The sequence below is a fragment of the Rhea americana genome, unplaced genomic scaffold (assembly GCF_003343005.1).
Source record: "Rhea americana isolate MKP2758 unplaced genomic scaffold, rheAme1 scaffold_60, whole genome shotgun sequence".
Taxonomy (NCBI): Eukaryota; Metazoa; Chordata; class Aves; order Rheiformes; family Rheidae; genus Rhea; species Rhea americana.
This window is the reverse complement of record NW_028186757.1, coordinates 4,003,152-4,031,016: the sequence shown is the minus strand read 5'-3', so window position 1 is coordinate 4,031,016 and position 27,865 is coordinate 4,003,152. Positions and strand designations below refer to the sequence as shown.

Below are 27,865 nucleotides of genomic sequence, written 5' to 3'. Positions count from 1 at the left end.
GTCTCCCTAGATACCCCATGGTGATAATTATATGCCTGTGCATATTAGAAGAGATTAAATATCTCCAGCATGCTTATGTGCAAAAGGTGTCCTGAGCTGATCTTAATTAAGGCTGGGGTAAATAGTGTAAAGTAAGTTGGAACTGTTAAATGGATTCATTTCAGATAGGCTTTTTCTTTCTTTTTACCTTTTCTTGCTTTCAAGATAGTCTGGCAATTCCAGATTTTCATGGAATGCAAACCCCAAGGTTTCAGGCCCTGTGGGAAAGAGCTGAATTTTACTTTCAGTTGCACAAGTCACATTCAATACGCCTGTAAGCTCATCCAGTTGGGAAAGTGTGCAAACACTCAGCAGCGTATCTGACCATCTGCAACTAAACACAGCTTGGATTTTGACTATTTCAGTTAAACAGTGGGATCAATATTTTATTAGATATGAATCAAATCTGAGCACTGAATTCAAGCAAATGGTGGCCTGCTGGCAGTGAGTCCTGAGTACCCACTAAATCAGTATCTCTGAATGAACTATTCTGTGAGAATTGTTCAGTGAGCTTTTATTGCAATATACAGGAATGTGCAAAGCTTTCCTGCACATGCCTCTGCTAGAAGACAGCTTGACGTTCTGACTTGGTTTGACTTTGCTCCGTGGTTAGAACAACGCRGTTGTCAGCAGATCTCAGGCACACCATTAGCTCTGAAGCTACCGTATGCCTGTATTCCAAAACTTGTGTATTTTGGAGGCTTCAGAGCAACTCTGCAGAGGGATCTGTGAAACCTTTGAAGCAATATTTTTGTAATTCACTGTTGCATCCTACCRGACTGTGTGATAGCCTCGGCATAACTTTTGCAGTGCAGCTAGCTTCTTGGTTCAGCTGGAGCTTCTTCCGAATGGAGCTATGGGGAACTACATGGGGATCTACACTTGGAAAACATTCAGCAAACTGCAGATTGATCTGTTTTCTGCCAAAAAAAATCAAGTTCTGCTGAAGCCCTGACAGCTGTAACTTGTCATAGAGAAAACCCTCCAAAGAAAAACCAAATGGCTGTTAATCTTGATAGTACGTTACTGTCTAATGAGCAGTTACATTTTATATATTGTTTTTTAACACCTAGATATTGCTGTCCTAGTTTCCCTGAGCAACCACCAAAAGGAAGTTCATTTTTCTTTACAAATTAGTCATGAAGCTTCATATCTTGTTTTTCACATTTAGTCAAAATCACCATTGAATGTCATATGAAGCCAAGGGAGATTTGTCTGAACAAGAGAAACAGGATGAGGACCATGCTGAAAATAGGATTGGAGCTAAACCAACCAGGCAAATAACCCTGGCAAATGGATGACTGACTAYGATGAAAAGCCCCTTGCAATGAGTAGTACTCTCGTTTTAATGTCAGTTAGCTTTCATCCTTTCGTACAGTGTCTGAGAGCAGCAAGATACTGTGATAACTATTTGGGACTATCTGCATTTGGAGATACTATTGCTAAATAGGGTCATATCTATAAAAATTTCTTGGGAATTTTTCCTTTGTCTTGGCAGTTCTGTGGCATCTGTGTTAGCATGACTGATTTTTCTGTAACTGTACGAATTAAAACAACCTCATGATCCGTATGGATAAGAAGTGGAATTCATGTTATCTTCCTGTTTCTCTGAAGTGTACTGAGTCACAGAGAAAGTATTACTCTGTGAAATATTGTCATATCTTTGGAAAGAATGCCAGAAGAATGAGCAAAAACTTTCCCGTCAGTTAACTGYGTCTGGCTGTCAGACAGATACTGCTGGGATGAGATAAAGGCGCGTGACTCCTGTTACTGCTTCATTAGGAAATGCTGTTGTAGGAAAGGGGTCATGTGAGGCCTATAGATTTCGGGTCTAAATCTGGCGATGCTCTTAAGCCTAGCCTTATTTAAAAGATAATCTTTCATTCTGCTTCTCAGCTCCTGCCTTCTTTTCTCTTCGCTTATTCTTGGCTCTGCAGTCGCGCGCTTCCCCCGTGCCAGCCTTAGTGCCTGCCAGACGCTTCTGCGAGGCGGCGGAGCTCCGTAAGCTAGCAGAAAACAATCCCTCTCTTTTGGAGCCGGTTTTCTGCTGGGGTAAAGCTTTAAATTCGCTTACGGGCAGGCCCAACAAATGCCAGGGCTGATAGGAGTGCGCGGTAGTTTGGGTGGTGCGAAGGAGGGAGGAAGCAGCGGGATCGGTGCCTGTCGGGGAGAGTGGGCTGCTAGCTCTTAGTGTCACCCAGTCCTGTGGCTGGCGGGCTTTGAGGAGGAAGAGGGTGAGAAAGAGCCTCCTTAATGCTTGATGTAATGGAAGAACAGGTAACCACCTCTAATGGCTGGCAGCAGCTCAGTTCCTCCAAAGGGAGGGAAGAGAGTAAGTATAAATACTTAGGAATTATGGCTAAATTTTCTCTCCTCACCTCCGGAGACTTTGAACTGGTGCCAGCTCAGGGTAATAGGGAAACAAACCAACAAACCACACAGTCTTCTCAAAGAATTTGAGAAACACTCTTWCAGAACAGAATAACTTTTCCAGTGATTGGATGTTAACTGTCTATTCTAGCACTACCACAGAAGCAGTTGAGTTCAGTCTTTAAAATCTTGTATAAAGTGGTGGTGTGCAATTAGGTATGTTAACTTTGAAGCAGAAGGTAAGCTCCAGGAGGAAAAGTTGATGATAATACCCGGTAGCATTAAGATATATTGGTAAACAGATAATACTGCAATTGAATTTTCTCTTTACGATGCAAGTGTTGTCTATGTGATAGAATATAATAACCTCATACTTTGACCCAAACAGTCAATTTTAGGGAGGCTTATGACTTCTTCCCAATAGGGGAATAAACTGATAATGGAATCATATTTCTTTCATGCAATCCTGATCATTTAAAAAAAAGAAGAAAAAACACCGTTTCCCTGAACACAGTGTGAACCAAACAGTGAAAAATAATTTCCTTTTTCACAGTTCAGAGCATTTTTTCTGCCTGCTGCTTTATCCAAAATTTTTCCTAGCTGAATTTCAGTGTCATGGCTTTCATGTCATGGGCTTTTTTTTTTTTTTTTTTTCCCCTCCTCCCCCCTTTCCTCCTTCTCTGTAGCTATCCGGTCAGTCTTCTGGGCCTCAGGTTTTCGAAAGAGGCATGCATCTCATGTTTCCCTGAGAGACCTCCTTTGTTGCTGGACTGCTCATCCAGAAAGTTATTGTCAACTGAATTGTCTTTTTCAGGCAAAAAGTGAAGCTCAGTTGCTGAAAAAGTATGCAGTAGGTGCACCAAGTCTCATTTCTTCCTCGTTAACTCTTGGGGAGGGTAAGAAGATGAGCAAAACCTTGGTTCCAATCTTGCTGGTGGCTAGGCTCATGTTACTGGAGATATTTGGTAAGGAGAGCAGAGATCCAGAATACTCAGAGGCCCTCGTGAAGGCAGTGGTAAATCTGAATACAGTCYGCCTGACAACAGCAATGTGTCTGTCACTCCAAGTTCTAGTGGAAAAATGACAGTTTCTCAGATATTTTTAACACTGTGAAAAATACAGRTTTTATGAGGAGGGCATTTTCCACCAGTGTCACGCAGTCTGGGTATTCCTAACCAGCAACAGAGTTGGATTGTATTCAAGAATGATCGCAAAGTGGCTGCACTTCAGCCACAGCCATCATTCCTGCCTTGTGCTTAGCTGCTTTCTCTTGGAGGCTCCACATTCTGCCTTGTATTTCTTCTCTGCCTTTGAATAGAACATGAGCTGGGCTGCATCCACATCTTCTGCATTGCCTGGGCACTAAAAAGGAGCAGCTTTATGTCACATTTGGAGTGGATGCAGCTCATGGGTCTGCAAATGCGTATCTACAAATCTGAGCTCTCTCCATCTTGCCCAAAGGTAATGGCTGTGTGGGTAGAAACAAAATTTGRTCTCTGAAAATTACTGCAGGTTTTTCCCTGTTCTCAACATCCTGTAGGTGGGATTAAAATAAACAGAGGAACCTCCATTGATTCTCTTGGGAGTTTGTAAGCAGTTTGAAAAAGAGGCTGGGGATAAATGAGATTACTGAGATGCTTCAAAATGCCCTCCTTAGTAATTCTATGCTTGATCAGTTCCAGTGTCTTCTGAATAGTCTCTTTGACATTTTTAGGGAAAATCCTGCATTAATTCRTTGAAGCATGTCCAAAGAGGACTGTTTGGTTTGCAGGAGCTATGAGGCCCACARTCATTCTAGACAGGCTCTTTAGACAATTTAGCTATTATGCTCTTTGAAAATCTCTGCTGAACGCATGCAAGAGACTGTTTTTTCCATGGATGTAGAGCCTGGCCAAATACGCATGAACTTCAGTCTTTTCAAAGGTGGAGAATGGTGACTCCCTAGCAAATATAAAGATCTTTCTTAAATTATAAGAGGTACTAGAATTKATTAGTGTAACAGTCATACTAATACTTGTTTTTGTTGCACCTCCCCTGGTCCCTTTGAAGTGTTTACAAAATTGTTTGTTTAGTTACACCTAAACAGGATGGCTGAAATTTAAAAAACAAACAAAAAAAAAAAAACCCTCCCCAAATCCAGCCGTCTGTGTAGACACCTGGCATGGAAAATTTCAGTCAAAATGATAATGCTAATGCAAGTTATGAAAATAAACGAAGACAGGATATTTTACTGCCTCCTGCATTGTGTGTAAAGAGCTTCATATTGCAGGAGCCAGTACAAATTGGAACAGAAGTGTGCAGATGGTGGAAGGAACTGCTTTCAATCTGCCACCTTCTTCTGTCAAAACTCTCAGCAAGCTTTGTCATCCTTGCTCTGCCAAATCATTCCCTTTTGATATACACAAACCAAAAAACCAGCTAATACACGGGTAGTCTAGAGCCTAGATATTGTTCTTTCACAATGTGTACAACTTTCAAACAGTTTTAAGACTACAGGCTTCTTACAGAGACTTCAATCTCATGACCAATATTATATCCTTGGTGCCRCAAACCTGTCATCCCTATGTCCATCCCTTTACCTCTTCTCTCTATACTGGGTGACTTGACTGTAGGGTAAGCCCTTCTTGCCAGTGGTTCCAGGTGTGCAGAGGCATCACCAACACAGCTGGGTTGAATTACCTCTCAGGGACATTAGTTGCTGCCATCAACAAAGCACTTGGAAGTGCTTTGGATTGGTGGTATACATATGCACTTTGGGAATCTCTACTTTAAGCAACACTCTTTGTGGCGATTATTTTACATTGATATAAGGCAAATTTAACTTAGTCTGTGTAAAACTTCATAGGCAAAGATGGAAAATATTTATTGCCTGCAGAATGAGTGGTAATAAAAGCAATAAATGTTAAACATGTCTGGAGTTGCTTCATAGCTGTTTGTTTAAATTGCTTTCTTAATGCAATGTTTCAACTCTAAGTAAGCCAGCAAGCATTTAAGTGGAGCAAGAGTTAGTAAAARATTTCTGAAGACCTAGTTGGAATATTTTAATTTTATTTGCTGAAGTATAATGATAAAAACAAACRTGTGTAGGGGAGACAAGTGGAAATTTTATATATGCTGTTTTTTACTGTCCAACTGTATTTATATTGCCAATGCAGTTGTAGTTTTCATGTTGATCTGTTTAATCAAAGCAGGTACTGCTCTTCAAGTTTTTTTTTTCCTCTCCTCATACTCTAATGTATACATACTTACATGTGCCATACATTTTCATTGCCTCTGAAAGCATCTTAAACCCTTTCTGAATTGCAGAAAATCAGCCTTGAGTTTATGTAAGACAGACATGTTCTCAGGAGTACAAGGACCTGGATATTTAACTGATGGTTAACCCACTTCCCTTTTCTATAAAGAGTTGATTTACTTCCTTGCTTGCTTAACAAATTTGAGATTAAGCTCCTTTTTAAAAAACTCAATATAGGATATCTGCATTTTGAGTGGATGGACTAAGGTAGCTTTTATAAGAGGATAAGAAAGGAAATACCTGAATTGCCTCTAGATGGCAGAGAGTCATTATTTCTTCGCATCCACTACACCTGCTCTGTCCCTTTCTCTGTAAACAGAGGCTTTCTTACTTACAGTCTATGCTTTGTTTAGTTTTCAAACCATTTTGATATATCCTGAAATCCTAAACACTCAGGATGCAACAGGATGTACATAGTTGTAATTCAGTTAGTCCTGGAAATATGGACAAATGCATTATGCAGTGTATATACTGTGAACCGGCAAGTCTCCTACGTGTGGTTTCCTGTGACAGAGGGGGCGTAGCTGACGGCTTGTTCCCAGTGGCTCTATTGCACACATGCAGCTGAAGGGCTGTGTAGGATATACATGGGAAGTTTAAGCACTCAGGATGTGCCAAGTGGACTGCACATGTGTGTGAACTCTGCTTGGATAAGACTTGCTAATAGAACACGAGAACACATTCAGAAAACCCTGGAGCTGGCAATCTTGCTTTGGCCAGGTCCCATTCTGTTCTGGTTACTGGAAAGCCAAGTGGGTAGCTGTTTCTTAGGTGTGATCAGTGGTAACATCTGTGGGTCCACATTAGATCTTCCTTTCTCCAGAGATCAATGACTTCACAGTGTGTTTTCTTTACATTTTCGCATGTTTTCCATGCTGGTGTTGCTGCATGATAAAACAAATTACCTTAAAGGTGTTTGCACACCTGTTTGGGCTCAGTGCCGGGATCATGTGTGTGATGTTCTGATTAGCACAATGGCTGCTTCAGTCACCTGAGCACGAGCAATGGACCACACTAAATGATGCTAATAAAGATATTATACATCCTCTAGCAAGTCCTTGCTGGTTGACTGTATTAATCGTAATGTTGAGGAGATRGAAATTGGCCCTGCAATTTTAATTCAGGCTCTGATTTAACAACGTGCTTAAATCCATTACTTTTAGCATGTGCTTATGTTGACTGTGTTTTAGTAGAGCACTCATTAAGCTGCTTACATCTCACTTGGAGAATGTTTACACTTTTATGAATGTCTTTAATTCCAACCTAGCAAAATGCTTTTGTGCATACACAAAGAAAAGCATGTGCTTAAATGCTTTACAAATTTGGGTATATATCATCAGCCTTGATAGTGTGTGTTAGAAGTAAGAAGCACAGCTTTAAGTTGTACAGGTTCCATGAGGTTCTCACGAAAAAGAAAACTTATCATGAGCAAAGCACATGTCATTCTGAATACCCTCAGTTTGATATTCTAGATAACAGCATARATGAATTTTATAATATATATAATATATATTCAACTGCATGTTCTGCATGGCTAGGAGTAATACCACTAACAGCTCATCAATAGGAAGAGTAGTGGGTCCCAATAGCTTGAAAGCTGAACATATCAGTGGAAATCTTTTGTGCATTGGGTCAAGCAATGTAAAAGTGTAGAGCAAGTAAACAATTTTAGACTTACTGAGACGTAAATAATGTTTTTGGGAGAGGTTTCCTATACAATACATTTTGACATTAAAAATTAAAGTGACTCTGAATACATCTCTTTTAGAAAATATTATAGTGATGAAAGACTTAGCAGCTTGATGGATGTGAATGAGTAAGTCTCATAAATTGAGATACCACAACTGGGATTGCTGCATTAATAGCAATGAGATTATCATAGTGTTAAATCATGCAGCTATACATTTAAAAGTAAGTTCTGGGAATAAATGCATACCATGTAATATTATTTCTTATCTTCTGCTTTCAGCTTGGTTCTATCAYACTACATCACAAATATGAGCACTAGTAGATTCTGAATCTCACAGAAGAAGCAGTTTTCAGAAGCTGGTTAAATGAAYGATTATGTAATTGCCATTAGTTAATCAACCATCACGATTCTGTTCCCTGATAGTAATGGAAAAAACAGAAGCTGATATACGATTTTGGTTACCAAAAATGATGCATAAAAATAATATTAATGAAATCTTTTTGATAAAGAAAGCCACAGAGTGACTGCAGCTTCACTATGAAAAGATTTTTTCCCCCTTTTTAAGATAATTACCGTTTTCAGGGGCCTCTCTAATTTTGTATTCATGCTTTGATTTCRTAAGGTTGTCTCTGGCTAGATGGAGTTTTCCCAAGACTGAGCAAATACTGTCAAAGATGTGTCCCAGATACTTCCATTTGTAAATGTAAAATCTRTAAACTAAGCCCTCTATCATCACCAGCAGAAACAGGTGTAGCTGCCTCTTGCACCCTTTTCTCACATACTTATGCAGAAAAATGAGAAATATATGCAGATAATGGTAGCCCATTGCTTTGATATAGGTACAAAGACAACAATTTCAGAAAAGCTTGGGCTGTCAACCAGGTTTCACTATAAATCTTTGTGGATCTTAAATGCAATTTTAAATGCTCTGAAAAGCATCATATTGAGATAGATATGATTCTTTAATCAATTTCGTAAGATCTTCAAGAAATTTCTGTAAAACTTGCTCATTTTGATTAGTACTGAGTTATTTTGCACTGTTCTTATGAGGCTACATTTGTGTTTCAAAGACTGTGAGTTATAATCATGCTGCTTTGCTGTGTAGGAGGTTTTCGGAGGAGGAATAAGAGTGCCAGTGTGAATCTCATAGGGGAGCTGTCTGCACACTGGCAGCTGATATCCCTGTGAGCACCAGAGTCCTCCAGCAGTCTGCTTATGCCGAGCTCACTTACAGGCCAAAGCCATAGTTTCTTTATGGGAATATAGACAGAAAGAGTCTATGTTGCTTAAAAATGTTCATTAGATCTCACTCACAGGTGTTTTGCTAACCTGACCTTACCTTGGAGCTGGCTGTATCTCAGGCCAACCTATTCAACAGCTTGTGTGCTCATGAGCTTGTACCTTCGTAATTTTGTCCCCCAACTAAATAAAGGATGACACTTCTTTATAGCAAGTGTCATCATATTATTATATGCTTCTTTATGGATAGGTGAACTTATTTAAGTGAAATAACAATCCCCTGTACACTTAAGCTAAGGCTTATGAGAAGAGATCTGAATAAGAATCCTCTCAGAAATGGCTTTCCACCATACAACTTTCCAACRAAAATTTGAAGAGATGCTTCTTAATCCTGCTTTAATTTATTTAAGTGCTCATTAGTCTACTTAGTTAWTTTGTTCTTTCCTTGTGTACACTTACATCAAACACAGGTACGTAGCAGTGAAAAACAAAGATATTRGAGAGTTGGTTGAAATGTTCCTAAATACACTTATTGTCTTCAGAATATGCTGTTTTAAGGGGACAGGTTAATTCTGATGATGTTTGGGTATTTCTGAGTTTTTAGGGTTCTTTTGCAGAGGACAAAAAGAAAGGCAGAGAAGGAAGAGAAATACTAAATAAAACCAAAACAAACCTTAAATCTGAATTCTTCTATGTGGAAAATACACAGGGAAYATTGCAATAATATTTGAAAGGCTTTGGTTTCAGCACAGTGAAGAACAAAAATATATCTATTTATTGGAATATATTTATTAGAGTGTATTTCAGAACTTAAGTTGACATGTAATGGACTCGTCTACTTAAAACTAGCTTTAGATACTTTGCTAAAATTTGAGTCTGAGTTTTGACAATATTCCCCTCAACATCAATAATTGGGTACTTARTGTTTGCATTAAGAAGTATTTTCTTCTTTCTCATTTGAGAGTTCAGCAAAACTGATGACTGGTGGCCAGTAGTTTCCTGCTTTGATTCCTTTAAAATAGTTTGGCGGCAATCTGTGTTCCTGTCCCTTCATTGCTTGTTATTCCTTACTTAGTAGCAAGGCAAAATCAACAACTTGGTGTAACATCTCTCTTTTCACTGGTGTTTTTCAGGCTGCCAAAAATGAATGGTTATTAAAAAAAAGGGATAGACTTCTGAATTAGATAAAATTAAAATCCTCTTAGATTTTTAGGATAAGCACTGTAACATTAGGATTATACTTTTCTGGACCAATTAGCGTCTTCTGATTTTCTTCCTGATTTTCCAGAAAGCACTTGTGTTCAGCTTTCACTGGCAGAGTGCCCCTTCTGCTGAGTTCACCCAAATGGAGCAGATCTTATGAAGTCAGTTCATGTCATTAAATCTAAAGCTGAATCTTAGATCTAGCTTAAAGTCCTCATACATTGTCTAAAATCARTGTTGCAAGAACAATCTTCCCAACCCTTTTCTATTATTATAAACTGATTATGTTACTGGTGAAACAGTATAACTATATATGAGATCCTTCGCTCTATACACTATCACCTTAATACAAGGAGAAAAAAGAAACTCCATAATAAGCAATAAGCAAATAATGATAATAATCCCAAGTTAATTTAATTGTATTTTGTTTGACATCAGTTAACTGCTGGCCAGACTCAAGCACACCCAGGCAATTAGCWGATTTGCATCTGGTCATGGCCTTGCTGTATGTATCCTACATTTTATGACAGCAGAGACACAGATGGATCCCTTCTGGATTTGTGAAAGAACATAAACCAAGTCTCTGTCTATCCGTCTGTCTATTTACCTATCTACCTATTTTCCTATCTTTCTTTTAGTAGCTAATGGACAGAATCTCTGCAAAGCTTGTCTCAAGTGCATGTTGCATTTTGAGTTCACTATTTGAATTTCTCAGTAATTTTCATTCAAAAGTGCCTGTGCAYGTTAACTTCCTAGCTACCACAGTGGGCATCAGTGGACCTTCAGCTATGCTACAGCTTTGCTGCAGGCAAAATGAAGTTTCAGTGCAAAATGAATGCCTATTTTCCATAGATCCTTCTGTTACAATAAATAGTTTGGTTTGGTGTTGTGATATGCAAAAGAAACAGTGCCGCTAAAGAGATCTGGTTATTTGTGGGACAATTCTGTCCAATGAATAAAGCACCGAAAATATTGTTATGTAAAGGAAAATGCAACCCTTATATTCTTCTTCAGCATTTATATTACGTTTTGAGTCTTGAAATTGCTATGCTAACATTAAGATGAGAGTCTAGGTGAGAGAGCAGGGTGCAAAAGTAGTCAGGCTAATTGGCAATACTTTCCTTYTCTGCAGTTACAGAGAATTCAGTTGACAGTATGGATATGGAAAAAACACAGAAAAGGCTCTTGAATCTGTCTGTTGTAAATTAATACTAAAAGACTGTATATTAAATTAAGTATTTTCCTCTAGAGATTTTTTTGGTTGCCAGCTGATCTATCATAACTGGACGTGTAGGATTTTGGCCRGTACCTTACAATAGTGTGGTTTAGAAGTCTGTCAAGCTTGATTTAAACCATGTCATATTTCACATTTAACTGAAATATATTTAAAATTATGTGTGTTTAAGCCTTTCAGGTACATCTCCTATCATACAGGCTGAGAAGCAGGATAATTTAGCGCACACTGAGCATAGTGCTGCCAAACTAGACTGATCATTTAAAAATCACTTTAGGCATATCTATATTGCAAGGATGATGCCAACGTTTATTGAGGAGGAATTAAAGTCTGTTTTTTCCTCTTCCTTCTCCTCCTCACTGGCAACAACCGCTTCAGTGCATTTTATGTGGTCTTATGACTGCGCAATTCCCCTCCTTCCTCCCCTCCGCCCCACAACTGCTTGGGGGTCAGTCACTCCTGGATATATTCCTGTTCTCATTTTACATTGCTTGTTTTGTTTTGTTTTGTTTTGTTTTGTTTGGCACCTTGCCTAGTGGACAATCTAAATAGGATATAAAGTTGCCTCCACCTTGATTTTATATGCTTGTCTGGTATACTGTAGTCAACAAATCCCTGAAGGACCATTCCTGGTTGATCCCATTCCTGGTGCAGCGCATCTCGGGGTTCCCCGTGAAAGGCGTCACCTTCCCTCCCGCCGCAGCCCAGCAGTCCCTTCGCTGTGCCGCTGTGAGTCTTTGCGGAGTCACACCCCAGAAAAAAAAAATCTCATCTAAGCAACAACAAACAAGCCGCTGCATTAAATGGTCTCGTTACGTAAAGGTGGGTGCATGACTTGTGCCGGGGGAGAGCAGGTGTTTCCTTAAAATTACTTCGGTGTGGGAGAAATTACAATGTAGGACCATATCCTAAAACGTTTCTGAGCATAAAAAGACTGCTTGTGAATGCTGCAGTGAAAAAGTTAGGAATAATTTAAATGCTTACTCTGGTCGAATCTGTAAAGATAATACAATATTTCAGGAGAAACTTGAGGACTTTTTATTTGAATTATGCTAGAACATCCTAGTATGACAGCTGTATTTATTGATGTATTTCTGGTTTTGGGGAATAAAGTCAGATTAGCTAAAGATTTTTCTCTTTGCTAGATCTGGGTAGAATGATGATAACACAGATTCTGTGCAGGAAACATTGTGTTGATGACATTATATATGTCAGAAATGATGTACTGTTTTCACAAATCACAAGACTAGGGAATATCTTATCTTCAGATTTTAGCACTTGCTACAGTGGAATGAATTATATAGTATATTTTTTAATTCCATTCTGAAGATTGTCTGCAGCAACATATATTTAGTTTAGGGAAAAAGTACACAGAACAAATTAGGTTAAAAGTACTCCCATCCATCTGCATTTTGTAATGTTGATTTAAGAGAAAGTAGCCCAAAAAGAATACTGTAGTGATATACCATAAATGTTAGCATTATGTATAAATAAATGTCAGACATAAGTTTTATTTTATATCTGCCTTAAGAACTAGGTTAGCATTGATAATCCTAGTGACTATCGTATGTATAGTGACTACATATATATATTTATAGTCACCGTTTATAGTGGCTATAAATACAGGACATCTGACAAAGGCCCAGTAAACAAGTTTATCAGAAAGTAAGTGACAGGAAATCACGTAAAATTTAACATAGATCTCAGCTGAATAATATATATATTATTTTTTCCCTCACTAGGTGCAGATGAGATGATTGATTATTATGCTTAACACTTTAGGTCCCCTTGGAGGTAGAGTAATCCAAGCTGGAAAAAGGAAGGCTACATCTGGGAATTTTCTGAGGGAAAAGATCAGTAAAGAAACTCAGGAAAGAGCAGATGGTGCATAAGATAAATTACAGGGCCTGTGATGAACCTGACTACTAGATTCAGAAATTGAAGATGACGCTGTTCAAGCAAGGTTTCATTTTTTATCCTAATAAGATTCATGAAGAAGTTAGAGGTTACAGTTACATGATACAATCCAGAGAAACCTCTTGCACATTAATTTTCCCTCTATTTCCATCGTCTTTGGAGTTTCAATGTGGTGATATTTTTGAGGTGATTATGAAAAGTAAAACCATAAAGAACTCATTTAACCATTAAATGTGAGAGATGGGTACACTATGATTTTCTGAGTGAATAATGATAAGGAATGTGAGAGAGACAGATTTGATAACAGTTTGTTAAACAGAAAAGTATTTATTATGTTATTATTCATTATCTCATGAATTCRAAGTATTTGTTAACTGTAGCTCACATTTTCTATTTAAGTTAATGTTTAGCTAGACTTAACCAAATACATGTTCTGGCTGGAGCTATTGTATTAAGCAGAGAAAAAATTATGCTTTTAAATTACAGTAAACAGAGATGAATAGAAAGATCAATAATTTCATTTTCAAACATCATAAAGACGTCTGTGAAATGAATGTTCTGGCATCACTTGCAATTTGGTTTATATTTTCAGGCAATTCTAGAGAAGCAAAGATCAAGTAGTGATACCCGATGTTCTCTCTAACAGTAAACATATGGGGATCTGGTTTTGCAAAAGATGGCTGCTTTTGAGATTGCAGAAGCAAAGCCTTGATCATTTTATATTTACAGAATACATCCTGTTAAGTTTACAGTCACAACTGCTAAGGAGGAGTGTGAGGTCATATATAGCAGTGCTGTCTTCTGCTCCAGATGTGATCCTGGGAGAGCCGGTGTGAGGGCGCAGCAGGAGAGGGCTGTCCCACGAGGACGGGTCACTGGGGCGAGGGGGGCAGTGGCCAGGAAAAAAACTGCTAAGATTTCTCCAATTTGTCAACTGCTATGTTTTCACAAACATGTCACTTGATCCTTATGCAAATKAAATTTGAAGGGCAGATAGTGGTGGAACAGCTGACCAGGTGGCTGGTTGTTGTAAAGCTCGAGAACACCTGTAGTATGTTCAGTCATGAGTGCTGTTGATATCCATGAAATTTTTAGGAAAATTTCTATGTTAGCTGGATGTGAAAGATGATTCTGAGCTGATCTGAATATTGCAGCCCATAGCCAAAAGAATGGCAATTATAGTAATTATAATAGTAGTAATAATAATAATAATAAAGTAAATAACAGAATACTTGTTGAAAGCATCAATCACCCCAAAGACTAGTTTTTACAAAAAATATATTGTCTTGGACATAGTTTTCAGCTGTAATTTCTTGGAATGACTTATTCCAAATACTTTTGATATATTTAAAGAAATAAACTTTTTTATTGTAACCTGGGAAATTCGTTAAACTTATGGCTGTTCTTAGACTAATGGAATCAAAAGGAAGTGTTATGTTATGCTGCACATTGTCCCAGTTTCATTGCTGAAGGAGCTCAGTGTTAATCAACAGAGGTTTTGATTGCTACCTCGATTTTCTGGCATTTGTGTGTTCAATTCTGCTAATTGTCACAGGGAATACTTGGTATATTTGATCTTTTAATTTGTAATTACTTTACTTTGTTGTATAGAGTTAGGAAATGGCATGCTGAGTTTCTTATTTCCTTCATTTCCAACAAAGCTGATCCTGTAGGGAATGTGGCTAGGCAAGAAATTCTTATAAAATCCTACAGATGCTGTTCATGGAGATTTGTTTGGTAGATTGAATTGATCTCTTACACACYGAGTGCAATTACCTGCAATGTCAGAGCTCATCCTGCCTTTCAGTCCTATGGGACGTGTAATTTTCATAGAATTAGTATGCCCCCCCCCTTTCTTTCTTTCTTTCTGAGGCCAAATATCCAGCCACCTTTTTCTATGTCCTGCAACAGCTGCTTGAGGTTACACCATCTGATTATTAGCACGTGATTTTTGAAAATTATACACTTTTAGATCATTTTTGTTAGGCACGTTCAGCTGAAGCAAAGGCATCCAAGTGGAGGGCATTACAGACACTTCAGCTGTGTTCCCGAGGCATTTGTCTGCCCCCCAGGTCAGTAGACAAGGTTGCTTAAAGAACACATGTGAAGAAGCCCCTATTCTTTCTAAATATTTAGCTATAATTGCTGCAAATAATGCCTTTTTATTACAAATAAAAAATATGAAATAAGAGAACAGTCCTTTTTAGTTTACTCTTTTTGTTTATGCAACCAGTTTTGTAATGAGTGCATCTTTCACGCAGCAACAGGAAGGTGAAAAACTTTCCTTGCTTTGTAAATATGATTACAAAATCAGAAAAAATAAAAAAAGACAGGAGCAGGTGTAACATCAGAAAGTGTTTTTTTTTTTTTTTTAAATCACATTTAAGGGGGGAAAAAAMCCCTAGATTCTTAATATTTCAAGTTGGCAGCATCCTGTTAAATTGCTTTGTGAAAGTTGTGAGAGTGCTAGCTGATGAATGCGCATAGCCTGTAGTGTGTGATACCATGCATATAAAATGGTTTATTGAGCAAAATAAACAATTCTCTGCAGTCTCTGACTGACAATTTTACATTTCTCTGCAGTCCTATGGCTGACAGCTGTGACCGCTCAAAGTAAGGTCTACCCATGCATTTGCAGTGGCTCCTCTGTATTTTGTATGATTTAACTCTTTAGTTGCACATACCTTTCACTTGTTTTGTCAGCTAGAATACTTTGAAACTCTTGCTTTCAATCATACAGTATTTTAAGGCCTCCTCAGATCAGGGTAATGATTCCTTTTCCATAGTGTAGCTATAYAAGCTTTTTAAAAATAATATTTAACTAGAAAGCTCAGGCTTTCATGGGTCTTATCGCAGAATCAGAAGGGTTGGAGGGGACCTCTGGAGATCATCTAGTCCACTTACGCTTGTATTTGTAGTATCTCCATGAAGATGTTGTTACTTCCTATATTAAAATACATGCAATTTTTAAACYGTCATTTTTAGTCAGCATAGGCTAGACTCAGGCAGGGTATGCTATTTAGTTGGTGCTTCTCAAGAAGCTGGAATTTGTGCAATTTCTTTTCAGCCTTCACTTATCTCTTTTTCCAAACGGAAAGGTCACATCTACAGCAACACAGGTTCCCTAACTTTCCCAAAGTTTTATTCTCATTTGAGAATATTTTCTGATGCAGTAYGTAGTTTTATTCTAGCCCTGTCACCAATTTTATCTTTGATTTCCCCACACCAAAGTGCAGAGGAAAAGTGAGTGAAGATAGCACGACAGTTGTAAGTTCACCCAATATATCAGACAGACACTGTCTGTTGCACTGCTGCGTTGGGGCTGAGCACCTTCAGCATTCCTGAAAGGAGCAAACTCTTCCAAAAGCCTATCTTGTTACTGGTAGATTTGAAAACATTTTGCAAAAGGGAAAAGCGAGCTTATTCCCAATTTACAGCAAGATAATTCATAGTCAGACAAGTTCCCTGCTTTGGAAATGACCTCTTTCCAGAATCCCCTGGAAAAGGTCACTGAGTTGGAAAGAAACTCGGAGCTTGTGCTGAAGAAGTATCTTGTGTAGCAACACAGAGAGATTTATTTTATCCTGTTAACATTTAGGTAGCTGTGTAATAATATACTGGATTGATGTCAATAGCAAAATGCCAGTAGAAGACTGGATCACTGTTATGTCTCTCTCTCTCTCTCTCTCTCTCTCTCTTTTTTTTTTTAAAACAGATTTTTTTTGGGAAAAGGCTTCATACTACAAAAATTAAGTAACTGAGAGAGACATCTTATATTTTCAGTGCAGTATGCTTTTCCACCAGTGAGACATTAAAGTTTTATCATTTCCACAAACACCTCAGCACCCTTGTGTATTAAAATCCAGCTCTGCTTCCCTTAATAAAACTATTAATTTATGACCAGCGTGAACTTCTATTGCATGAATTGATACGGATTTTTCTGAATCTGCTTCTCAATAGACTTGTTAAAATAAACAATTTGATTTAAAAAAAMCTTTATATTTAAATTGAGCAATAAGGTGCTTGAGTCTGTAGTTGTGTTTTTAGAATACAAAGACTCCTATGAAGACTTAAACAGACTCCAGCTTGCCTAAGGCAATGTGTAATAGTTTGTATGGTTTTCAGTCAAAGAATTCAGCATGAGTGAGAACATTTCATTTATCCCAGTCACTAAGAGAAAAATTAACCATCTGAACAGCTCACAGTTCCTGGCTCCCAAGGACGGATTATTCAGAGCCCCTTTGAGACACCTTGGTTATGGCAGGTCACTTGTGCAGTAGCTGAATATCCCATCACAGTATTGCAGAATCAGGCACCGGTACCTATGTGTAAGCATCTAGGGCTGTTTGAGAAGCCCTTAGGGTATCTCTCTTGCTTGTGGAGAACTGGCTGATATGATAGGAGACCAGCAAGAGACCCACTGAGGAAGGTTAGCTGGAGGCCAAGCTGAAAGCCCTTTCCCATCTGTAAGGGCAGTAGATGCCTATCTAGATACAAGCATATCAAGCCRCCAGCTGGAGAGTTTGATGATGAGGAGCTCACCATTCTGCACCTCCAGCTCTTACATGATTATTGATCTGATTTTATTCTAATTTGGCATTTTTGCTTGGCACAAAAATAAATACAGATTTGATTTGGTGTAAAATAGTTAATTTGTAATTTTACATATTTTTTTTTAAACTCCCCAAATTCTGGAAGATAGAATTGTCTGTTTGGTTATCTGTTTGTTAAAAATGAACCTTGTCCATGATTGTAACTCTGGAGAGGGACCTCCGTGTTGTGTGTTTTAGGTGTGTTAAGTTAAATAGGCAGTGTCCATGATATAGCTGTTGGGTTTAGTTGTGATTGACTGATCAAAAGCACAAGGTGAAAGCCACAGTTTGGATTTATTGAGGGGGAGAGTGACTAAGGGAAATTTGGCTGCTAGCTGGTGCAGAGCAAGCTCCTGTGTTTTATGATGCAGTAGTAGATCTCTCTCTCCAAACAGGGTCTCTGACTTCCCTAAAATGAGCAGAGAGCTATCCAAGTGAGAGCCAGTGAACATGCCTCACCAGTCTGTTACTGCCTATTGTGACCTATTTCAATACATTTTCTGTAAGAGAATATGCACTTTATTTAGGAGCTAGTTGCAGTGAAAATACTTGAAAATGAAATGTTTGGCTCTTTCATCTTTAGGAATTTTTTCCAACCATTGTTAAAAGAATTTGCCCCTGTACTCAASGTACAGAGTTTGGTTCACATATCTGCAAGTAGAATTTGAAATCAGCAGGCTGGCCTGGGTGAGGACCTCACATGTGAATTCCACGTGAGCTATTCCTTATTCGAGCTTTCCTAAATTCTAGTATAGCTTTTTCAGTATTAGTTGCTGCCAGCATATAGTTGGAGAAATGTTGATTAATGCAAACTTTATGGATTARTCAGTATGAGACCAGTACCTCAGAGACGCAGAAATGTGTGCAAACTCGGCTGTTCCAGCGTCCACAAATCTCAGACAGGTATCTCGATTGAATTTGTTGAGTGTTTGTTTCTTCTGAATTACTAAGTGGTTAGTGAGAGATTGGTGCAGAAATAAAAGCAGTTTATTTTCAGTGACAAGGAATGTGGAGAAGGAGGCTTTAGGGACTGTCCTAATCACTCCTCCACAGTTATTTTTTTGTCCAGCAGAAAAAAAAAACAAGCACTGTAGCTCTTGTCCTGTAGTTTTTTTGAGTTAAGTGCATTTTCTGTGGGCCCCTTACAGGTAGATTCAATTAAAAGAGATGTCCTGATGGCAATCATCTTGTTTTCATTTGATTTTAAGTGAAGGCTATGGCACTAGTCAATACAAAACTCAGGAGAGTGCTAACATGTGATGTATCTAATAATCTGCAGGTGGARCAGATTTGTCTGAATTTACATTTCTTACCTTTCATGGCTGTATTGTCTGTTTTCTGCTGTTCAGTAGCTGTACAGAACAAGCATAATAACCCCAYAGCTAAGCTATGATTTCTTCTTTTAAACCTCATCAGAGAAATGCGAGGGTGCTGGTGTGTATAAAGGGTTTCCTTTGGCTTCCCCTTCTTTCCTGTACGCTCACACWTCCCCTGCAGCCCTTTCCTTCCCATAGAGCAGGTCTGACAAAAAGAATAGTTGAAACAGGGAAATATTTATGACTAATAATTCCTTTCATGACCCTTCTTTGGAACGGAAAGCTTTTCTTCAGCAGAGAGAAGGAATTCAATCATCCCCTTAGCAGAGACTCATAAAGTGTTGGCCCTTTTCAACGTGGACATTACTTCACGTTAGTCTCAGTGGGAAGAAACAGGACCAGCTACCCCAAGGCAACGAAGTGTACGCAAATAGAGACGGTAAGTGTCTTTGATAAGTATGGTCTGTTTGAGGAAATACAAATAATATTTCGTAGAGTTCTTTGTGCTTTTCTTTAAAACAATAAGTTATTTTTAAGACCTTGCTGAAGAGTAAGTTTCAATTCCAAAGAATGATGGGGGAAAAAACACTCATACAAGACAATAATAAATCAACCAGTTCAAGGGATTTTAGTGAATCTTAACTAAAAAGTTCTTAACTACCAAGGATAATTTACTAGGCTGAAAATACATTAATCAATATTAGAAATACCTTCATTATTTTCTGGTTTCAACAGTTATATCAATGAACTTTTACTGAAGAGATATCTAAATTCTGACTTTGAGAGCCAGCATTTTGTGTGATTTTTACCCAGGTTTACTTGCTGTGCACCAAAAGGTCCAGTACAAGTAGCTCATAACCGCTATGACTGTCAAGATGACGAGTTGAGCTAATAGCTCAGTGATCTTTTTAACCAACTTTCTTATTTCAGATTACCAGCTGCCTGCCTTTCTAAATGCCAGTCTCCTCCACTGGAGTTGTTTTTGGTTTTGTAAGGGCATGTAGTCAGAGAAAACTGACGTTTTTGCATTTGGATCAATTAGGATGAATACAAATTACCTGAAAAATTGGTAAATGTCTTAAAAGACCCATTTCCAAGCTAATGTTAATCCTAATGAGCAGTTACTTGGGTATTCTCAGAATATCCATTTTGTATTCAGATATACTCTGAGTAAGTGCTTTAAAACTAGATCAAAAATGCCTTAATTCATTACAAAGATCTGGAATTGCTATTTTAAACACAAAACTCAGCTTACCCTTTCCAATGGAGCAATAAACGAAGCTCCAAAAAATATTTAGTCTTGCTGTTAAACAGGAAACTCATTCTCGGTGTGGTGAAAGTGTGTTGCATGGCAGTTGYTTTTAATGAGCAATTATGTTCCAAGAACATAGAAGAGCCACAGATGAGCTTTGGGCTTCATCGCGCTGCACATAGTACAAATATATAAGAAAAGAGAAATTCCAGGATAAAATTTTCAGGTGTACTGGGCTTTCTATTTGTACTATGGGATCCTGAAAATCTCTTAAGCTATAATGTTCATTTAGATGCAGTGTTCATTTACAATGTGCAGAAGAGTCGATGAGTGAGCTATTTCTAATCTTTCACACAAATGTTTGCACCATTGCAGTGGTAGCACCCGCAATGCCACTGAAATGCGAAAATTATTGATGGGTCCCTTCTTGCTATCTGACTGCTGGTTGAACATTGCTGAGGGCCAGATGCTGTCTGGATCTTCTCCTTTCTCTCTCTCTCTTTTTCTTTTTTCTTTTTGTCTTTAGACTCTGAAAATCTTTCTATATAAAGACATAGTAAGCATTGTATAACACATAATCTACTTAAAGTGTGTCTGTAAATTGGATCCTACATCCCAGTCTTGTTCTTGAGAAATTATTTGTACAAATTCTATTTTTATTAAATGGAAAGAATGAAGTTTTGACACAAATATCTTTGATAATGATGCTTAATGCTTTTATTCTGGATAACAGAGAAACYACCTCAGGAAGCACAACATTAGCAACAGAACTACAGCTTCTGTAGAGTTTGCACTTTCTATGTATTTATGTGGTGCCTTCAGTGAAAATCTTTAAAAATTCTTTTTGGTTCTGTTTTTTTCAACCATTATTTGCTAGGGGCTGCAAACTAAGGATTAGGATTATCAGTGTTGCCCTGTRCTTCTCCTCTGATCAGCCCTTCTGAGTAAGAGAGCTTTTTCATACATTTTTTCATAAAATGATAAAAAATCTTGGCATTAATACAACTTTCTTTTTTATTGCWGTTACTACAGTAATTTAATTCTTTTTGGTTTTGCTGGTATAATTTGATATTTTTCATTTTACCTGTAGTTTTAACTTAACCCTGAATATGGCTTGCATGTGACACATACTTGTATTGTCAAGACTTTTGGTGTAAGACTGAAAAGAAAGCCTGCCTGAAACAGCTATTCATTCAATTTGCCTGGGAATGTAGTGCAGAAAGAGTATCAGATCTACCAAAAGTTGAGACACTGGCCAGATTTTGATCTCAATTAAAACTAATACATTTGAAATCGATGTCAGTGAGGCTTATCTCAGATCTGTATCCCTATAATTTGAGATCAGTATCTAATCCTCTCTGGCTAGTCTGCCCCCAGAGATTTTCTTTAGTTATCATCTCATGCACTGAACAGACTGATACTATTTTATGTTTTCTATAGTGTGTTATATACATGTCCTTTTTGATCAAATTATGTATTATAATTTGTACCAGTCTTTACTGGACCTACCATGTGCATTATTGCAATTTATCCTAAACTTTTTGAAAGAACGGTAGTAATAGTGAGAGAAACATCAGCATGGTGTTTCATCTGACCCATTCAAATATGAATGGATCTCTAGTCACYAAATGCCAATTATTTATGGATGAATATTGCTAAATATTTATTGTTGTATTATTTCTATGTTCAAAAATATACTGAATAGAAGCCTTTGAAAAGCAGGGTAATATGTGAAAGGAGCTCCTTAATGTTGAGTATCCTGGATTACTCTTTCTTGCTATTTGAGGGATAGGAAAGCTATGAGGGCAAGGCTGTTCAGCATGCCTGTCCTGGCTGTGACAAYCTTTTTCTCTGTATGCTTTAGTGAATAATTTAGTCATGCTAGGAGAGGTTTTCAAAAGAGCTTTAAGAGACCATCTCCCTTTGATGCTTTTGTAAACCCTGTCTGTGGAGGAAGGCTGGGCTGTGCTAAGTCGTGGCAGATGCCGAGCCCAGTTTCCCTGTTCTGCCACACATTTTCTGGTTACTGCTTAGACATTGATTCATGCGCTATGACCTTAAACACTTAACCAAAATATGCAAGTTACAGTAGGTTACCACGATCATCAGCAGAGGTTGACAGTGCTTYCTAAAGACAAAACAGTTAATTGAAGGTGTGAACTGTCCTCTTGAATAGGTCATTTTTCTCCATTTTMAAGAGGGAGCCTGAGTTGATGCTTCCTAATCTGAGACAGGCTGAATCCAAAACCTTGTGTCTCAGTGCTGTACTACAAAATGAGGCTAAGCTGACTTTCCTCTTCACATATAAAGTGAAGTAAATACTTTAAAAAWTTGTGAGTTTCTGGAGGCATACATGTAACTAGGATTGATAGGGCTCTATGCTTCATTTTCAAATACAGGACTAGAAATATATATTTTCCAAATGTAGCAGGTGTAGTGAAGATTAATGTCTGTAGAATGTTCGAAGATGTAAAACACTGAGTAAATGATGCTTTCTATTGAATTATTTGGTTACTTTTGTTGAGGGAGGGAAAAGTTTCCTGTAGTGTGAGCCAAGCAAAATAAATACAAGAGAGGTCTCCGGCACAGTGATTGTGTTTTGTGATTAAAAAAGTGCCAAATGGTTCAGTGCTCCTAGATGTACATGAGTCACACTTCTGTTCATCCCATTTTGAAGTGAAATGCTCTGGAAATTGAGCATATGAGCAACATTAGCTAGCCAGGAAGACACTGATGGAATAAAATAAGTTGCTTGAAATTAATTATTTGGGAAGTGCTTTCCAAAGCAGAACTGTAAAGGAGGTAAAATTTTCGGTTGGCTCATTAAAATGAGAGGACTTCATATTCGTCAGTGAATTAGTGATTAATGTCCCTTTTCATTTCCATGCAAGGTACAATATCTGTAACACCGAAGTACATGTATTGTACATATCCTTCAAATGGTTCTTCTGTGCAGATACAGTTTGCGTACTCATTTAGTATGAGTTTCATGTGGTTTTGTGCTTTGAATGTTCACTTCATACTTTTGGCTTGACTGGTATTCTGAAAACTATGTTTTTTCCAGCTAAAATTAAGTCAGAACCCCTTTGTTTTGCCCCTTCCATTTGATGATTCTTCCTCAAATGGATCTGTACAGAATAATTTTTAGTTATGGGTTTGTTTGTGCCATCTTACATTTCTATAGATGCCTGAGTCCAAGGATAAATGTTTAGTAAGTACATATGGGTAAAATCTCTAATAGTGCTGAAGGGGCTGAAGATAGGGACTTTATTTTTTAGAGAGGAATGAGTCGTCTAACTCCCTTATTTATTTCAGGCGCTGAATATTTTAAATAAATAAAAATCTGTCATCTCCAGACATACGGAGGAAAAGAAGGTGATCAGGAGCAGCCAGCATGGATTCACCAAGGGGAAATCCTGCTTAACCAATCTGATAGCCCTCTATGATGGAATGACTGGCTGGGTAGATGAGGGGAGAGCAGTGGACGTTGTGTACCTCGACTTCAGCAAGGTTTTTGACACTGTCTCCCATAACATCCTCCTAGATAAGCTCAGGAAGTGTGGGTTAGACGAGTGGACAATGAGGTGGACTGAGAACTGGCTGAAAGGCAGAGCCCAGAGGGTCGTCATCAGTGGCGTGGAGTCTAGTTGGAGGCCTGTGGCTAGTGGCGTCCCCCAGGGCTCAGTACTGGGTCCCACCCTGTTCAACTTCTTCATCAACGACCTGGATGAGGGGACAGAGTGCCTCCTCAGCAGGTTTGCTGATGATACCAAGCTGGGAGAAGTGGCTGATACACCTGAGGGCTGTGCTGCCATTCAGAGAAACCTGGTCAGGGTGGAGAGCTGGGCAGAGAGGAACCTCCTGAGGTTCCACGAGGCAAGAGAAGACTCCTGCACCTAGGGAGGAATAACCCTAGGCACCAGTACAAGCCAGGGGCTGACCCTCTGGAGAACAGCTCGGCAGAAAAGGACCTGGGAGTGCTGGTGGATGACAAGTTGACCAGCAGCCAGCAAGGTGCCCTTGTATTCAAGAAGGCCAATGGTATCCTGGGGTGCATTGGGAAGCGTGTTGCCAGCAGGTCGAGGGAGGTGATCCTGCCCCTCTACTCAGCCCTGGGGAGGCCTCATCTCGAGTACTGCGTACAGTTCTGGGCTCCCCAGGACAAGAGAGACATGGAGCTACTGCAGAGAGTCCAGCGTAGGGCTACAAAGATGGTCAGAGGGCTGGAGCACCTGCCCTATGAGGAACGGCTGTGAGAGCTGGGCCTCTTCAGCCTGGGGAAGAGAAGACTGAGGGGGGGATCTTATCAATGTACCTGAAGGGTAGGTGTCAAGGGGACGGGGACAAACTCTTTTCAGTTGTCCCATGTGACAGGACAAGAGGCACTGGGCAGAAATCGAAGCACAGGCAGTTCCGCCTGAATGTGAGGGGGAATTTCTTCCCTGTGAGAGTGACGGAGCCCTGGACTAGGTTGCCCAGAGAGGTTGTGGAGTCTCCTTCTCTGGAGAGATTCAAGGCCCGCCTGGCTGCAACCCTGTCTAACATGCTCTAGGTGCCCCTGCTGAGCAGGGAGGTTGGACTAGATGACCTCCAGAGGCCCCTTCCAACCTTACTGATTCTATGATTCTATGATTCTGTCCCTATGATTTAGGCATCAGATCCCATTTTCAAAAATGATTTGGCCTCAAAGTCGTTGGCATTTGTTGCATCCCAAGCTCCTGTATAAGTTTTAAAGTTGGAGATATGTCAAACGTATATGCGTTTTACATAAGAGTTGAATTTCTGTGGAAAGTGGATCATCATTCTCTGGATGAAGTCTCAAATATATGGGCAGGGATGGAGATGTAGTGTGCTGCCATAGGAATCTCAGTGTGGACATTAAGGAAATGGGATGCGCTGAGGAATGCATTTACCCCACACTATTGACACATGCAGTCAGTTGGGCTCTGTCAAGACCAGGCTGTTTCCAGGCATTGCACAAAAACTCCAGGGTTAGAYGAGCCATCAGACAGCAATCCTTGGCATCACAGTTTTGGATTTGAACATTTGATGCTTGCCTTTGTTCCGGACCATTTGATACCTAAGCCTTTTTTTTCTTTTGGGGTATTGGAGCAAGTTGAAAAGAGCAGCTCTGTTGTATTTGTAACTTGCGCTGRGAAAGACATCACAGATTATGTACCAAAGTTTGAGTGTGCAGGTAGTCAGCAGTACTTAAGACATTACCCCAGAAAATGAGATAGCACAGATGCCACGTTGCAAGGGGTCGTGCCGACGTACTGTGCTTTAGACAATTCTGTCTTGAAAACCCCTGAGGTCTCTTTGCTATAAATAGTGCCCTGCGTGTTAAATTGTACTATACTGAGTGGAGCACTGATCTTCAGGAGAAATCATTTTACGCTGAGTCAAAGTCATATTTCCATGTTAGTGGCTACAGGTGAAACTGAGTCCCATCATTCACTCTTGCCCCCGCTGTTTCTGTATAGATGATAATTTGTTTCATACCCAGGCATTCTCCATTTCTTAATTAAGTGGCAATGAATTAAAAACTCGTGTTACTTTTTAGAATATGGCAATGGTCAGATTCTCCTGGGTTTCTATCCTTTCTGCAACGGAACTCTTCAACCCTCAAATTTTTGTTTTGACTTTCAAGTAGGGATGTCATATCATTTTACAGTAGTGAGTGTTTCTTCCTACCTGCAGCATTGTGGAAATCACCACAGGGACCAAGATTGCTCAAGTGGTCGACAAGAAAAGCTATATCTCGTTCATAAATCTCTAAGTCAAGTCTGAAATAAAAGTCATGCAGCAAACCAGAAAATGAATTTTATTTTAAATCGAAGCAGGGATCAGAAGATATAGCTTGGGATTTGGAAATGATTAAGTGTAAGATTCAGTTAAGAAGTTTCATCTCTCAAGAAAATATAAAGCAAACATTCTTATTCCTGACCTATAGATCTTTACTGTGTTCAGCATAATAAAATGACTGATCCAATCATGTATTGATGTGGAAGATCTTGGAACACTTTTCCTGAGACATGAATCAATAATAGATTTTGTGGTCTGGGTTTTTCTTTTCTGGATAAACCATATTTTAGCTTCATCTCCTGTCCCTCTGAATTGTAAGTGCTACTGTTAGCTGTCAGAATGTGCTAAAGGCTGTGGTTTCTCTTATCTTTGCTAATGTTAATGGGAATCTTAATGAAAATTATGACCACTGCAATCCTGAAAGTCCAAGAGTGCTCACTTTCTTTCTTGTCCAGTAGAGTCATATTCAGGGGAGAAATTAAGATTCAGAAGGAAATGTGTTGAGTAAAATATGTAAATCCTATGTCTTAAGTGATAAAATTAGAAAACTAAATTAATGGTGTGTCTAATTGATTCAATATGTACTTACAGTTTTCAGGGCTGAATCTTGGAACTTTTTTCAGAGCCTGCCGTAGCCTGTCTTTTAGAAAATCCTCCCTGCACCAACTATTAACCAGTCTTTTTTTTTTTTTTTTTTTTTTTTTTTTTTTTTTTTTTTTTTTTTTTTTTTTTTTNTTTTTTTTTTTTTTTTTTTTTTTTTTTTTTTTTTTTTTTTATTTTTTTTTTTCTTGACTCTCCAAGTTCATTTTCAGGGTTTGGATCGTGCTTTTCTCTACTGTAACAGGCATGATTCCTTATAGATATTGCTTCTCCAAATGTAAAAGCAACACTGCTGGTAATGTTGYCATATCTTGGCTAATTGTACAAGTAACAGTGTCACATTATTTCTCTTTGCTTACTTTACTTTGTTGGAGGAAGGAGACAACTGATACTAAGATTTAATATACTCTGCATTATATGTTAAGGTGGGAAAGGCATTCAGAGCCTGTGCTACTGAGCACTAACATAAAACCCTAAAACAACCTTTCACTTCCTATGTAGAAATGAGGCAGTGGCACAGATTCCAGCAGGCAATTTAACTTAAATCTGGAAAAATACATGATGGAAAGGGACTTTTGTCATTTCCAGGAAGGAATGCTCATACGTGTGAGGTAAAATGCACACAGACTGCATGTCCACAGAGCCAGGATTTTTGCAGGGGAGCTTTTCGCATGGGGAGAATAGTAAAGATGAGGCCTGGGGGGYGGTTGAGGGAGCAGTGTCAAGGTCAGGCATTTTGACTCTTAGAGATAGAAGACAGAGGTCCCCCCTTTGCATAAGCTCTCTATGCTTTTCCAGGTTTTCTCCATGCTCTCTCTCCTGCCTTTAATTTTTCCACCTACTTGTTGTGATGAATTCCTATGAGTGAGAACTGTATTTTATCCGTTTCTGAATCACCCTGAGCCCCCATGAAGAGAAACAGGATGACCACCTCCCCTATAAGTCTGGAAGGCTAGGTTCTCCTYGCTTTGGCATTTTCCTGTGAATTGGAGCAAAGGATGCTACTTTTGATTTGATATTATCTCCATTAAGCTTTGCCTGATTTAAGACAGAAACTCTGGAGCAGTGATCTCTGAAGAAAATCTGTTCAAAACAGGGCTCTTCCTGAGAGTATGATGCATGGATTGGCAGATCTGTCGAAACTGGATTTAATCCATCACTGATCTTCCTAAAAATCACCTGTGTGTTCTTTACCTTTCAGTGGCCTATTGCAATTGCATAACTGCTGAACAATTACATGAGAATCTAAAACTCACAGAAAATAGTAATTACAGTTTTCTGGAACCTCAGCCTCRTATCATGGTGGCATACTG

General features: G+C 38.8%; 1 protein-coding gene across 18 annotated transcripts in view; it reads left to right on the top strand.

The window, feature by feature from the left end:
• Window positions 1-27,865, top strand: part of LOC146587287 (uncharacterized) — a 139,471-nt gene that overhangs the window by 31,555 nt on the left and 80,051 nt on the right. For 14 of the 18 annotated variants that reach the window (XR_014897686.1, XR_014897696.1, XR_014897687.1 and 11 more), the window contains exons 1-2: window positions 2,032-2,091; window positions 12,853-12,954. The exons of 1 other annotated variant lie outside the window; for it this stretch is intronic. The gene's annotated coding sequence lies outside the window, so the exon portion shown is untranslated. Of the gene's footprint in view, window positions 1-1,974; window positions 2,092-12,852; window positions 12,955-27,865 lie in introns of those variants that run through there. 3 more of the 18 variants (XR_014897689.1, XR_014897691.1, XR_014897694.1) reach the window with 3 other exon arrangements.